This window comes from Stomoxys calcitrans, chromosome 1, assembly GCF_963082655.1.
Source record: "Stomoxys calcitrans chromosome 1, idStoCalc2.1, whole genome shotgun sequence".
Taxonomy (NCBI): Eukaryota; Metazoa; Arthropoda; class Insecta; order Diptera; family Muscidae; genus Stomoxys; species Stomoxys calcitrans.
Genome location: NC_081552.1, coordinates 121,979,246 through 121,994,567, shown reverse-complemented (window position 1 = coordinate 121,994,567; position 15,322 = coordinate 121,979,246). Strand labels below are relative to the sequence as shown.

The window sequence follows — 15,322 nt, the reverse complement described above, 5'->3', positions numbered from 1 at the left end:
AAATTTAAACAAAAGATAAAATTTTAGTCCTGTCATTAAGGTAAAATTTGACTCAACAAGTAAAAGCGTGTTAAGTTCGGCCGGGCCGAATCTTATATGCCCTTCACCATGGATCGCAATTTGTCGAGTCCTTTTCCCGGCATCTCTTCTTAGGCAAAACAGGATATAAGAAAAGATTTGCTCTGCTATTAGAGCGATATCAAGATATGATCCGGTTTGGACCACAATTAAATTATATTTTGGAGACCTGTGTAAAATGTCACCCAATTCGAATAAGAATTGCGCCCTTTGGGGGCTCAAGAAGTAAAATAGAGAGATCGATTTATATGGGAGCTGTATCGGGCTATAGACCGATTCAGACCATGATAAACACGTATGTTGATGGTCATGAGAGAATCCGTCGTACAATTTCAGGCAAATCGGATAATAATTGCGACCTCTAAAGGCTCAAGAAGTCAAGATCCCAAATAGGTTTATATGACAGCTATATCAGGTTATGAACCGATTTGAACCTTATTTGACACAGTTGTTGAAAGTAAAAATAAAATACGTCATGCTAAATTTCAGCCAAATCGGATAGGAATTGGACCCTCTAGTAGCTCAAGAAGTCAAATCCCCAGATCTGTTTATATGATAGCTATATCAGGTTATGAACCGATTTGAACCATACTTGGCACAGTTGTTAGATATCATAACAAAATACTTCGTGCAAAAATTCATTCAAATCGGATAAGAATTGCGCCCTCTAGAGGCTCAAGAAGTCAAGACCCAAGATCGGTTTATTTGGCAGCTATATCAGGTTATGAACCGATTTGAACCATACTTGGCACAGTTGTTGGATATTATAAACACGTCGTGCAAAATTTCATTCCAATCGGATAAGAATTGCGCACTTTAGAGGCTCAAGAAGTCAACACCCAAGATCGGTTTATATGGCGGCTTTATCAAAACATGGACCGATATGGCCCATTTACAATACCAACCGACTTACACTAATAAGAAGTATTTGTGCAAAATTTCAAGGGCTAGCTTTACTCCTTCGGAAGTTAGCGTACTTTCGACAGACAGACAGACGGACGGACAGGGCTTGATCGACATAAAATGTCACGACGATCAAGAATATATATACTTTATGGGGTCTCTGACGAATATTTCAAGTAGTTACAAACATAATGACGAAATTAGTATACCCCCATCCTGGGTATAAAAATGGCTGAACCGATTTTCTTGAAATTTTCGCAGATGGCGCATAATGAGCCCGTGTTGAAAAAAGGGTATTTAATTTTTTGATATCTGAAGGGGGGAGGCGGACCCTCCCCCTTTCAGAAACGCCAGACCTCGGAGATGGGTAGTGCTATTGTAGTAACCTAGAAACAAAAATTTCACAATATGGGGGAACAACTGTTTGGGGGACCAAACCAACCCCCAAAATACCCCTAAATCGGACATATTTACCGACCATGGCAATATGGGATTCAAAGGAAACGTATTTACGAGTAGAACACGAATCTGGTATCCAAATGTGAGACCAAATTTCTCGAGGTCCACCCCTTCCCCTAAACACCCCCAGTAAGGGGCTTAAATAGAAGGTATTTGAGTGTGGAATGCGAATCTGGTATCCAAATGTGGGACCAAGTGTTTTGGGGGGCCGCCCCTCCCCAAAAAGATCCCCCAAAGAAATCAAATTTACGACCATTGCAATATGGGTCTCAAATGAAAGGACTTTGTGAGTAAAGCTCGAATCTGATATCAATATTTAGGAAACTGAGTGGCCGCCCCATCCCCCAATAACGTCCCAACCGGTCATGTTTGCCAACAGCAATTATTTACTGACCGTCACAATATGGGGCTCAAATAAAAATACTTGGGTGTAGAATACGAATATCCAAATGTGGGACCATGTATTTGGGGCACCGCCGCTTCCGGATGTAGGGTTTATTGAAATTTGTCTTAAATCTTTGGATTTCAAAGTTGTCAAACAACATTAGCCGGTAGTCGATTCCACATACGAACAGTTCTGGCGAAATAAGAATTCACCCTATAATGCATTGTGAGGTCCGCTTGCCAATCAATTACAAACGGGTGTGAGTTCCTGGAATGTCTAGTATCCCTGACAATTATGTCAAAAAAAAGTATACACATACATATTTGCTATTTTTTGGGCTCAATAGACAATTTGATGAAAAATGTTGTGAAGATTATCTCGGACCATGCCATTAAAAGTTTTTGAGTACATTTTCAGTAGCAGTTTAAAGACCATTTGACTCCAATGCTGAAAAATAAAGAATACAAACGACTAAAAATTAACAATTTGCGCATCACAACGAAATTCCTTGAAGAAAAGTTTTACAATACCGAAATGCTTCCAACCAGATAACTGTTATACCAAACACAACCAATTTGTAACGGTAATACCATGTAATCGGTAATCCCTTCCACCATAGGATGGGGTATACTTGTAATGTAATTTGTAATTTCGTTTGTAACACCTCGAAATATGAATCTAAGACCCCATAAAGTATATTTATTCTTGGTCGTCATGACATTTTTATTCGATCTATTGCAGCTATTGTATGTCCGTCCGTCTGTCTGTCGAAAACAAGTCCACAAATTTTCCACAAATAAATGTGTGAAATCGGTCCATGTTTCGATATAGCTGCAATATAAACCGATCTTGGGTCTTGACTTCTTAAGCCACTAGAGGGCGCAAATCTTTTCAAATTTGGCTGAAATTTTGCATGTGGTGTATCATTTTCAACAACTGTGCCAAGTATGATTTAAATCTCTTCATAACCTGATATAACTGACAAATATACCGATCTCTCGATTAGACTTCTTGAGCTATTGGAGGGCTCAATTCTTATCTAATTTGGTTAAAATATTGCATTTTGTTATGACTTCGAACAACCCAAGTATGGTATAAATCGTTTAATATCCTGATATAACTGCTTTATCAACCGATCTCCCAATTTGATACTCTGAGCCTTTGGAAGGCAGAACTTTTACTTGATTTGCCTGAAATTTTGGAGGTGGTATTTTTCTATGACTTCTAACAGCCATGACAAGTACGGTCCATTTCGGTCAATAACTTGATGTAGCTCATATTAATATATATAATTTTGTTTTATTTTTTGCAATAATGAAATATTTTTAAATCTTTATTTGAGTGTTATTCAAAGTTTTTATTTGATATGAATGTACTTATAAATGTTTAACCTGTTGTTTTCCTCTCTCAAAACGCTGATTACTTAAATACAGCTCCCGCATTATAGTTTGTAGACGTCCGTGTTCTCTTTGGAGATGAATTTCAAGTTGAGATACTACTTCCATTTGCAAGCGTACTTCGGATATTAGACGGCCATGGGATTTCCGCTTTCTCTTAAAATGTCTTAAAAAACACAAATGTAAAATTTCGTAAACCAATAAGTATATCAAATAATACCTTAAATGCTAAAAACGATATTAAGTATAAATTTCGATCAACAACACTTCTAAAATATATGGCAATTTTCAAAGTTGAGGTAGAGTTGAGTCATTATGTATTACACCCAGAGAAATCAGCCTGCTGATATCAGCAAACATTGTCTGCTGGCATTAAATAAAAAATATTTACTTTTTGAAAGGAACTTTGGAAAATTTTTGAACTTCTCAACAACAATTAAAACACTTTCAACATATTATTATATATACATATATATATATATATATATATATATATATATATATATATATATATATATATATATATATATATATATATCGATATTACATTTTGTCATTTTGTCACTCCGGCTGCAACGCATCATTAACGTCTGAAAACTGCACAGATTATTTTTTTACCACACACAGACTATATCTTCCTATTACCTGCACAAAAGGTGCATTAATAATCCCATTTAGCCAAAATTCGAAACAGTGAGTTGTGCTTTTAAATTTTTGGATGTAGCGGCAATATAGTCCGATTGACCATTTAGATTCTTGGTCCATAAAAGGCTCATGTATTTCTCGATTTCATTGAAATTTTGATGTTGCGTTCGCCTCCTGGAAAATGTTGGACCTTGTTTTCAAACCGAATTATATTTGTATATAGAGAAATTTAAGTTGTGAGTTGTATCAGACCCCATGACATTAAAGCGATAAAGCCCGATTTCCCGTACTTATCGGAAACCCAACCAGGTCGGACCATATTTGAATATTACTCCCATATGGACCGATTTAAACCACGTGGCATGCATTGGGTGTATACTACAGCTGTCAGACATAAAGCCATATGGTGTCGTTATCTGATGGACAACGCTTCAAAAGATGGATTGTTTGTACATCACAGCCTCGCTGACGACGATACACAGCGTTGCCTCTTCATACATTCATTGGGCAAAAATAGTTAAAATTAACACAGAGCTTTCATATAGGGTGATTTTTTTGAGGTTAGGATTTTCATGCATTAGTATTTGACAGATCACGTGGGATTTCAGACATGGTGTCAAAGAGAAAGATGCTCAGTATGCTTTGACATTTCATCATGAATAGACTTACTAACGAGCAACGCTTGCAAATCATTGAATTTTATTACCAAAATCAGTGTTCGGTTCGAAATGTGTTCATTCACCGTTCAGCGATGAGGCTCATTTCTGGTTGAATGGCTACGTAAATAAGCAAAATTGCCGCATTTGGAGTGAAGAGCAACCAGAAGCCGTTCAAGAACTGCCCATGCATCCCGAAAAATGCACTGTTTGGTGTGGTTTGTACGCTGGTGGAATCATTAGACCGTATTTTTTCAAAGATGCTGTTGGACGCAACGTTACGGTGAATATATGAATGCAATATTAAGAAAAGAAAAGTATGGTCTAAATCGGTTTATATCCTGATATAACTCCCACTAGGGACGTAGCCAGCCAGGTGTTTATTTTTTCAAAATCGAAAATTGCCAAACTTCTTATGCTACTGTGAAATTGGTAAAGATACCTCAAACTTTATTTTTTGTGGTCGTTACTGGGTGCAGGAATTGGCGGTGACATTTGGTTGAAGTCAGAGTTGAATTTTATACTGCTTGCCAACACATTATTAACAGACCAATCCTAATCTTTCAAAGCCTCCAAAATGTTGTTGTCTTTGTAGATATCTTAGTTTTATACTGATAGTTTTTTCTTTTGCGCTCATTTTATGATTTCAACAGTCAATTGGTTTTAAATAACTTTTATTGCCATACAATTTTATGCAAACAAATTGAAATTAAGCAACTATGAACGTTCAAAATTTCAAAAAAAAAAATAAATTGACCAATTTTTACGATTGCTCATCAACGTTCTTAAACGTAGCCGCTAATTTCTCCTCCGAACTTTATTAAAATCGATCGAAAATCGGTTTATGATGTAAAAGATGTCCGGTAACAATCGCATCCAACTTTTGCTGTATTTGGCTCTAAGTCCTTAAGTTTTCCTAATTTATTGGAGGTAAAATAAGAAAAGGTGCTAGGGAAAGAAATCAGAAATAGGAAGAGATTTCCACGTTATTGCAGTTGATAACTTTTTCTTTCTTTGCCCACTAAGTTTCTCTCGTTCGATGAAATAAATAAATAATTAATGTCAAATGACCTAGCGACAACCGTAAAAAGTAAATTTGAAAATTTTTTAAAACATATTTCACTGTGTCCAATATTACGGTCATAGCCTACAATAAATTTCTACTAGAATCAACACTGCTTGCTATTGACTGATATTGAATGAGATAATTATAATTTAGATTGTCCTAGAAAAGAAGACATTGACGAAAATGTCAACAGGATTAAGACTGCACTGGTGAGGTCCTTCGAAGATAGTTGTCCTCTTCGGGAAAAGAAATCAGCCCAAGAAAAACTCTAGGTGACCGGGAAAATTCGCAATATTGGGAGAGAGGTCCTCAGACTTTTTAACAGAGCGCGCCGTAAAAAAAGGGGAAGTTTATTGGCACACGGCTCTAGGAATACAAAAAGATTACCAGAGCGGCAAAACGTGCCTCCTGGAAGCTTCTCTGTGAACAGGTCGATAGCGTTAATGACGCCGCGAAGATAAAAAAGTTTCTCTCTAAAACCCATGTCCAAGTCCATTTAGTAGACGACATGGGAGTGAGAACAGAGACAACGGAGGACATGTTGAGGCTTTTGATGAAACCCCATTTTCCACAGGATACGAGGGAACTCACGGAGACGCCGGAATCTTGGAATAATGACGTTGATCGAAGGTTTATAATTACGGAATTTATGGTGAAGGAATCCTTGAGGAGCTTCAAACCATTAAAGTCACCCGGACCTGATGGAATATTTCCGGCGTTACTACAAAAAGAGGCAGACTATATGGCGTCTCGTCTGGTCAAAATTTTCACAGCGTGCCTAGGACTTGCATATACTCCGAAAGCCTGGCAGTTGGCAAGGGTGGTGTTTATACCCAAGCCCGGCAAGGCAAGTTATGCGACACCATAGGCCTACAGACCCATAAGCCTTACGTCCTTTCTATTCAAAACAATGGAATGTATTGCAGACACCATGATAAAGAGTAGGACATCCAACGAACTGCTTAAATACAAACAGTATGTCAAGGGAAGGTCGGTGGAGACTGCCCTGCACGAGGTGTGCAAAAATAGAAGAATCCTTGGATGCCAAAATCTACACATTGTCGGTATGCCACGTTTCCTGAACGAAGCGATTTCGACACCTGGCAAGGTCAAATACTTAGGTGTGATCTTGGACAGGAAACTGAGCGTACTGAGGAGGTTCACAGATGTTGGACACTATGTAAACTATGTAGACTCAATCCCATGGCAGCCGGTTGTACGTACCGGATTGACCCGATGAAGTCCTTCATAGGCAAGGGCTGCCGCCTCAGTGTACAACACACTGCTACAACAACAACAACAACTATGTAGACTCGAAATGGGGCCGTGATTAGTCCAATACTTACTTACGACTTATTAGTTTGGTGGACTGCTATGGAGAAAAAGCGCAACATAAGGACCATACAAGAGGATCCGTGGTGTGGTGCTAACGCGAGGACGTCGAGTGTGAACATCTTTACCGACAGTAAAATTGCCATAAGGGCAATAACAACCAAGACGGAAGGTCACAAACAGTCTTGCAGTGTAAGAAGGAGATTAACGCCTTCTCTGAGGATGGCAAAATCCGCATCGTTTGGGTGACGAGCCATAACGGAGTAAGGGGAAATGAAAGGGCTGACGATTTGGAAGTTAATGTCAGAGGACTGCCGTCAATAAACTTGGTTAACCCAAAGCCTTTCGGACGACGGGTCGACGGCAGTCCGAGTTAAGGGAGTGAGCGACGAATGCTCAGGCAACATTGTGGAACAGCGAAACGGTAGGGCAGCGAAAATCCTATGGGGAGATACAGATCGTGAGAAGACGAGGCTATTACTGAAAGGAAGTAAGAAAGAGGTCACTATAGCTATTGGTACCATAACGGGACACATAGGACTTCGAGCTCACTTATGTAAAATCGGTGCGGCAAGTGATAGCATGTGTAGGGCATGCGGGAAGATGATGAGACGTTGGAGAATTTCCTTTGTCATTGGCCGGCTTTCCCGTCTAAAAGATACCGGCACTTAGGTGGAAACACAACATCAGACATGAACCAACTTAGGGGAGTGGTATTGAAAATACTTAAGGATTTTGTAAGTAGCACGGAATTCTTAACTTAAAATTTTCTTTTTAGAGGTTACTTGATAGTTTCTAAAGTGCACAATAAGCCAATTACTGGTTTTGGTGTATGTCCATAGTGACATGTGGTGGATTAATATCTGCACCGTCTTTTCAAACTAACCTATTGACTAATAGTTTTCGATCCTAACTCACCATGATCTCTGTATCAATTGACTTAAATACTGTACTGTGAACTATGAAATTCGAAAAAACGAAATGGATTCATTTGAAATAATTATTTTAAAATTGTAAATTAGTCTGGGTGATGCGGTCTTTAAAGAAAATGTCATTAACCCATTAAATACGAATGGGTAGAAAAATACCCACGCATGGAGCTGTCTTAGAAAAATTCCAGCTCGAGCTAGGAAAGAGTTATCCTAATGAAGTTTGGATTGGCGTAAGGTCATGTTTTGGGGGAAATTCCAAAATCAAATTTTGCCCATGAACATTCCACTAAGGAACAGGGGCAATCTTCTCACATATCAATGAGTGCACTCCGATTTAAGTTTTTAAGCTCAATGATAAGGGGCCTCCTTTTTATAGCCGAGTCCGAACGGCATGCCGCAGTGCGACACCTCTTTCGAGAGAAGTTTTACATGGCATAGTACCTCACAAATGCTGCCAGCATTAGGAGGGGAAAACCACCGTTGAAATTTTTTTCTGATGGTCTCGCCAGGATTCGAACCCAGGCGTTCAGCGTCATAGGCGGACATGCTAACCTCTGCGCTACGGTGGCCTCGAACGTTTTTTGGGGGAAATTGGCTTGTCGAAAGTTGGCAATTATTTTCATCCAAAAATATCCAACATAATTATATCTAAAAATTCTTAGGAGAGAGATTTCTAGAATCCATTTTAGTGTGTTGTTTCATTTGATTAAAAAAACAAATTCATGGCGATAAGCCATCAGGTGCTATTTTATGTAAATGTAATTAAATCCACCTTTCTTCACTAACTGGTTATAAAATATTAAAAAAAAATAATTTTTTTGTTGTATTTAAATACATTGTGGATTGGGAAATAAAAAGATTTTTTTATTTTTTCAAAATGTTTTTTTCTTTAAATCATCTTAAAAAAAATTGTCGTTTAAAAAATGACTACGTCTATATAAATGCTCTACATCATGAATTTATGAAAATTCATCCAAATTGGACAAGGGAATCGAGGGTCAAACATAATGAGTTAAAATTTTGTGTTTAAAAATATTTATTGAAAATTGTCTACATAAAAAATTTTAGGAAAATGTGTTTGCTTGAAAAGATGTTATTGAAATTTATTAAAATATTTTTTGTAGAAAATAATTTCGAGGATGCCCGGGCCTGAGCAACATTTGGCCTTTAGAAAATACTTCATTGAAATTTTGCCTTCAGAAAAAAATGTCTTTCAAAAAGAAGGCGCGCCTTCTTTTACTTTATATGGAACAAAATTATCCTTTGAATATTTATTTTCGACAATTAAAGAGCTTTTAGTGAAATACCATTCTACGAAAATAATATATATATATCGCAAAAGCATAACAATATAAACGCCTTTAAGTTTTTTTGCCTGTAGGGCGAGATCATTAAATTTTACAATTTTTGTTTGTTTCTCTTTCGAAACGAGCTGAATGATCGAAGATGCAAATGGAAAAGGAAAGCCAAAGGTAGCAACACACACCAACTACTATGGGACGCGTTTCGTCTGCCTTTATCTGAATCCCATATGGTCTTTACTGGTCTATGAATTCGCTCGGAGGGTTAAGGGTCATTAACGTTTGGGTGTTAGATACACTCCATTATTAAAAGTCTTTATTTCAGCTCCATATTGTCATGATGTCCGATTCAGGGATGATTTCGGGCGTGACTCTTGGCCCTGAAAAAATATCAGCCCCTTATTGCAAAAGTCAGCAAATATGTCCGGTTTAGGGTATAGGCCCTATGTCTATCAATATCGAGATCCACTCCCTTCAAGACCCTAAGTTGTCATGGTGAGCAAATTCGTGCTATTTGGGGTTTGTTATGGGGATGAGACGTCCCATAGGCAATTCGTCCCGAATGTTGAAATCAGATTCGTGGTCTTCTCTCAAATACCTTCCATTTTAGCCCTATATTTCCATAGTCAGCAAACTTGACCGGTCTCGGGGGTGTTTTGGAGGATGGGGCGGGCGTTCAGTGACTTGGCCCTGAAAGAGATTCGTGTTCTACTCTAAAATACTTCTTATAACAGCCCCATAATGGAATGGTGAGAAAAATAGTCCTATATGGGTGGTGTTATGATTCCCGAATATTGATATCAGATTCGTGCTTTACTCCCAAAGACCTATCATTTGAGCCCCATATAGCTATTTTAGTAAAATTGTCCTTGTTGGGCGTTGTTTTTGGAAGGTCCCACATTTGGATATCAGATTCGTATTCTACACTTAAATATCTTTTATTTGAGCCCCATATTGCCATGATCAGTAAACAAGTCCTGTTTAGGGAGTGTTTTTCGAAAGGGGTGCACCCCCAGAAACTTGGTTCCACATTTGAATACCAAATTCATATACTACTCGCAAATACCTCTCATTTGAGTCCCATATCGCGATGGTTGGTAAATATGTCCGATTTAGGGGTGTTTTGGGGGTCGGAGTGTTTACCCAAACACTTAATCCGACAGATACGTTTTCAACTTTCAAATAACTTTCATTTGACTTTCATTCTTGATCAGCGTAAAAATCTAAGACGATCTAGACATGTCCGTCCGTCTGTCCATATTGTCATGATTGGTATATATATAGTTGGTAGGTTTTGTGGGTGGGGCAGCCCCCCTAGGTACCCCATTCGAAATTTGGATACCAAATTTTTATTTCTAGGTTACTATAAGAGAGCACACAAAATTTCGCTTAAATCGCGCCACCCATCCCCGAAAAATGCGTCTTTTATGGGGCCAAGACTTTAAATCGAGAGATCGGTTTATGTGGCAGCTATATGCAAATCTTGATCGATCTAGACCAAATTGCAGAAATATGTGGAGGGGCTTAACTTAACTCTTTGTCCCAAATTTCGGCAACATCGGACAATAAATGCGACTTTTTTGGCCCCAAAACCTAAAACCGAGAGATCGGTCTATATGGCAGCTATATCCAAATCTGGACCGATCTATGCCAAATTGACGGAGGATGTTGAAGGGCCAAATCTCAGCTAAATCCGATAATAAATGTGGCTTTTATGGGCCTAAGACCCTAAATTGGAGAATCGGTCTATATGGCAGCTATATCCAAATCTGAACCGATCTGAGCCATATTGACGGACGATGTTGAAGAGGCTAACACAACTCACTGTCCCGAATTTCAGCAAAATCGGATAATAAATGTAGCTTTTATGGGTCTATGACCCTAAATCGGAGGATCGGTCTATACGGCAGCAATATCCAAATCTGAACCAATCTGAGCCGTATTGACGGAGGACGTCGAAGGGCCTAAGACAAATCACTGTCCCAAATTTCGGCAAAATCGGGTAATAAATGTAGCTTTTATGGGCCTATGACCCTAAATCGGAGGATCGGTCTATATGGCAGCTATATCCAAATCTGAACCGATCTAGGCCAAATTGACGGAGGATGTCGAAGGGCCTAACACAACTCACTGTTCCTAATTTCAGCAAAATCAGATAATAAATGTGGCTTTTATGGGCCTAAGACCATAAATCGGAGGATCGGTCTATATGGCAGCTATATCCAACTCTAAACCGATCTGGGCCAAATTGACGGAGGACGTCGAAGGGCCTAAGACAACTCACTGTCCCGAATTTCAGCAAAATTGGATAATAAATGTGGCTTTTATGGGCCTAAGACCCTAAATTGGAGGATCGGGATATATGGCATTTATATCCAAATCTAGACCGATCTGGGCCAAATTGACGGAGGATGTCGAAGAGCCTAACACAACTCACTGTCCCAAATTTCAGCAAAATCGAATAATAAATGTGGCCTTCATTGGCCTAAGACCCTTAATCGGCGGATCGGTCTATATGGGGGCTATATCAAGATATAGTCCGATTTAGCCGATCTTCGAACTTAACCTGCTTATGGAAAAAAAGAATCTGTGCAAAATTTCAGCTCAATATCTCTATTTTTGAAAACTGTAGCGTGATTTCAACAGACAGACGGACAGACGGACGGACATGTCTAGATCGTCTTAGATTTTTACGCTGATCAAGAATATATATACTTTATAGGGTCAGAAATGGATATTTCGATGTGTTGCAAACGGAATGACAAAATGAATGTACCCCCATCCGTCGGTGGTGGGTATAAAAATAAGCATACAAACAAACAAACACAAATTGATTTTTATACCCACCACCGACGGATGGGGGTATATTCATTTTGTCATTCCGTTTGCAACACATCGAAATATCCATTTCCGACCCTATAAAGTAAATATATTCTTGATCAGCGTAAAAATCTAAGACGATCTAGGCATGTCCGTCCGTCTGTCCGTCTGTCTGTTGAAATCACGCTACAGTCTTCAAAAATAGAGATATTGAGCTGAAATTTTGCACAGATTCTTTTTGTCCATAAGCAGGTTAAGTCCGAAGATGGGCTATATCGGACTATATCTTAATATAGCCCCCATATAGACCGATCCGCCGATTAAGGGTCTTAGGCCAATAAAGGCCACATTTATTATCCGATTTTGCTGAAATTTGGGACAGTGAGTTGTGTTAGGTTCTTCGACATCCTCCGTCAATTTGGCCCAGATCGGTCCATGTTTTGATATAGCTGCCATATAAACCGATATTGGGTCTTGACTTCTTGAGCCTCTAGAGTGCGCAATTCTTATCTGATTGAAATGAAATTTTGCACGACGTGTTTTGTTATGATATCCAACATTTTTGATAAGCATGGTTCAAATCGGTCCATAACCTGATATAGCTGCCATATCAACCGATCTTGGGTCTTGACTTCTTGAGCCTCTAGAGTGCGCAATTCTTATCCGATTTGGCTGAAATTTTGCAAGACGTATTTTACTCTTACTTTTACCAACTGTGTCAAATAAGGTTCAAAACGGTTCATAACCTGATATAGCTGTCATATAAACCGATCTGGGATCTTGACTTCTTGAGCCTCTAGAGGTCGCAATTATTATCCGATTTGCCTGAAATTTTGTACGACGGATCCTCTCATGACCATCAACATACGTGTTTATTATGATCTGAATCGGTCTATAGCCCGATACAGCTCCCATATAAATCGATCTCTCAATTTTACTTCATGTTTTTCTTTATTTTACGGACCGATAGGTTGCCATAACAAAGTAAAATGATGCATGATCAATTTTTACCACTCTGCCCTCTCTCTCTCTGTTCGTGGTGGCGTCACCATTCAGTTGATCCATTTGCAAACAGAATAGATGGCGCTTATTTAAATGTTAGTGCTGCAATCGACAAGGGAAAGGTTCAGATTTTAATACCACTGATAGTTTCGCATTTCTCCCATCTGTTAAATCTTTTTTGAACATATTGTTATGAGTCCTTTGTCGATGCTGCTACTAGCTTGGAGCGGCTTAGCTCCTATAATATTGATCATCATGTGTTAGTTGTCTATAACTGACTATATGGCTACCTGTTGAATAGTCATCATTTAGTTTTTTTTTTAAATCAAATTGCCATATTAAACGATTCTCAGTGGTAAAGAACTAATTTGACAGTCTTTATATTAGATGCGCTGGCGACAGTTCTTAGTAATATAATCATGAAAACTTTTGAACATGAAAGTGTTGCCCAGCAGCGCGTTGTTTGATCAACTGTTTTGAGGTGAGATGGTCCGCTAGATATATGAGCAGAATAAAGATATCATATTCGCAGTCCACAACCTTATACTTTGGATTTAAGCCCATATTGTCATAACTGGTGTATACAGCCGTTTGGTGGGGGCGCCTCACTCCATCTGCGACTTGAGCACAAATTTGAATGACGCACTCCAATTAAAAATATCTCGAGAGATGATCCCCCATTGTTTTTATGGGTCAAATAAACTATTGGATGCGACATTAGGAGGTCAAGCACCACCTAGATTCTTGGATAAAAATTTAATTCCATATTCGTAATCTGCTACCAAATACCTTTAATTTGAGGATCATCTAGCCAGGATCGAATTATATTCCCATTTGAGGGTGGGGCGACCCCCAATTACTTGGACCTCATTTTTAAGACATATTCGTAGTCTAGTCCCGAATACCTTTCATTTGAGTCCCATATTGATAATTACGTCCAATATGTTTGTGTGGGGAAGTTTTTGGGTTTGGTTTTTGGGACCCCTCGCATGCTTGATCCCAATTTTTAATACCATATTCGTATTCTACTCCCCAATTCCTTTCATTTAATGCTCATATATCAAAAAACTATATAGCCTATTGCTCCTTCCGGACCCCTCCCCACAATCTGAAAATTTGAAAGAAATAGGTTCATCCGTTTTTGAGTCTATACGGAACAAACAAGTTTACAAACCCCCAAACAAACAAACAAATAAACAAACATACATACAAGCAAAAAACAAAAATTAATTTTTATATATATAGACTAGCTGACCCGGACTAGCTCCACTGCGCCTTCTTTTACTTTATATGAACAAACGTTTCCTTGGAATATTTATTTTCGACAATTAAAGAGCTTTTAGTGAAACAGTCTAACAGTCTAAATCCCATACCTTTATTGGTCTACGAATTTAACTTTGGATGTAAGTTATACTCCATTCTTAAAATACAATACTTTATTTCAGCCCGACATTCTCATGATATCTGATTTAGGGGTGTTTTCGGGGGTGAGGTGGTCCCCCAGACACTTGGCCCTGAAAAAATATCAGCATCGTGCTCTTCTTTCAAATACCATTTAAACCCCATATTGCCATTGGTTTAGGGCAGTTTACACGATAAGGCGTCCCCCAAACACATGGCCCCATAGACACTTTTTCAGAATATTGATATCAGATTCGTGCTTTATTCCCAAAGACCTTTCATTTGAGCCCCATATTGCTATGGTCGTAAATTTGTCCCCTATGGGGGATGTTTTTGGGAGAAGCGGCCACTCAAACATATGGTCCCATATTTGTATATCAGATTCAAATTCTACACTCAAATACATTTTATTTAAGTCCCATGATCAGTAAATAAGTCCTGTTTGGGGGATGTTTTGGGGTAGGGGTGTACCCCCAGAAACGTGGTCCTACATTTGGATATCAGATACGTTTTCTTATCGTAAATACTTTTCATTTGAGTCCCATATTGTCGTGATTGGTGTAAATATATGTTTGGTGGGTTGTAGGGTGGGGCAGCCCCCCTAGGTACCCCATTCGAAAATTAGATACCAAATTTTTATGTTAAGGGTACTATATGAGAGCACACAAAATTTCGCTTAAAACGCCCCACCCATCTCCGAGATCTGGCGTTTCTGGAAATTAGGGAAGGTGCAAAGCATAATAAACCCTTTATATACCCTCCACCATGGATCGCATTTGTCGATTTCTTTTCCCGGCATCTCTTCTTAGGCAAAAAAGGATATAAGAAAAGATTTGCTCTGCTATTAAAGCCATATCAAGATATGGTCCGGCTTGGACCACAATTAAATTATATGTTGGCGACCTGTGTAAAATGTCAGTCCAATGTCCAATTCGAATAAGAATT

At 38.6% G+C, this 15,322-nt stretch overlaps 1 long non-coding RNA gene across 1 annotated transcript; it reads right to left on the bottom strand.

Annotated features, from left to right (window-relative positions):
* Positions 1-1,871: 1,871 nt before the first annotated feature.
* LOC131997243 (uncharacterized) lies at positions 1,872-2,462 on the bottom strand. The gene is made up of 2 exons (XR_009398147.1): positions 2,356-2,462; positions 1,872-2,272 (listed from the first exon to the last, which is right to left on the bottom strand). It is a non-coding gene; the product is annotated as an uncharacterized LOC131997243 (long non-coding RNA).
* Between the last annotated feature and the right edge of the window lie 12,860 nt (positions 2,463-15,322).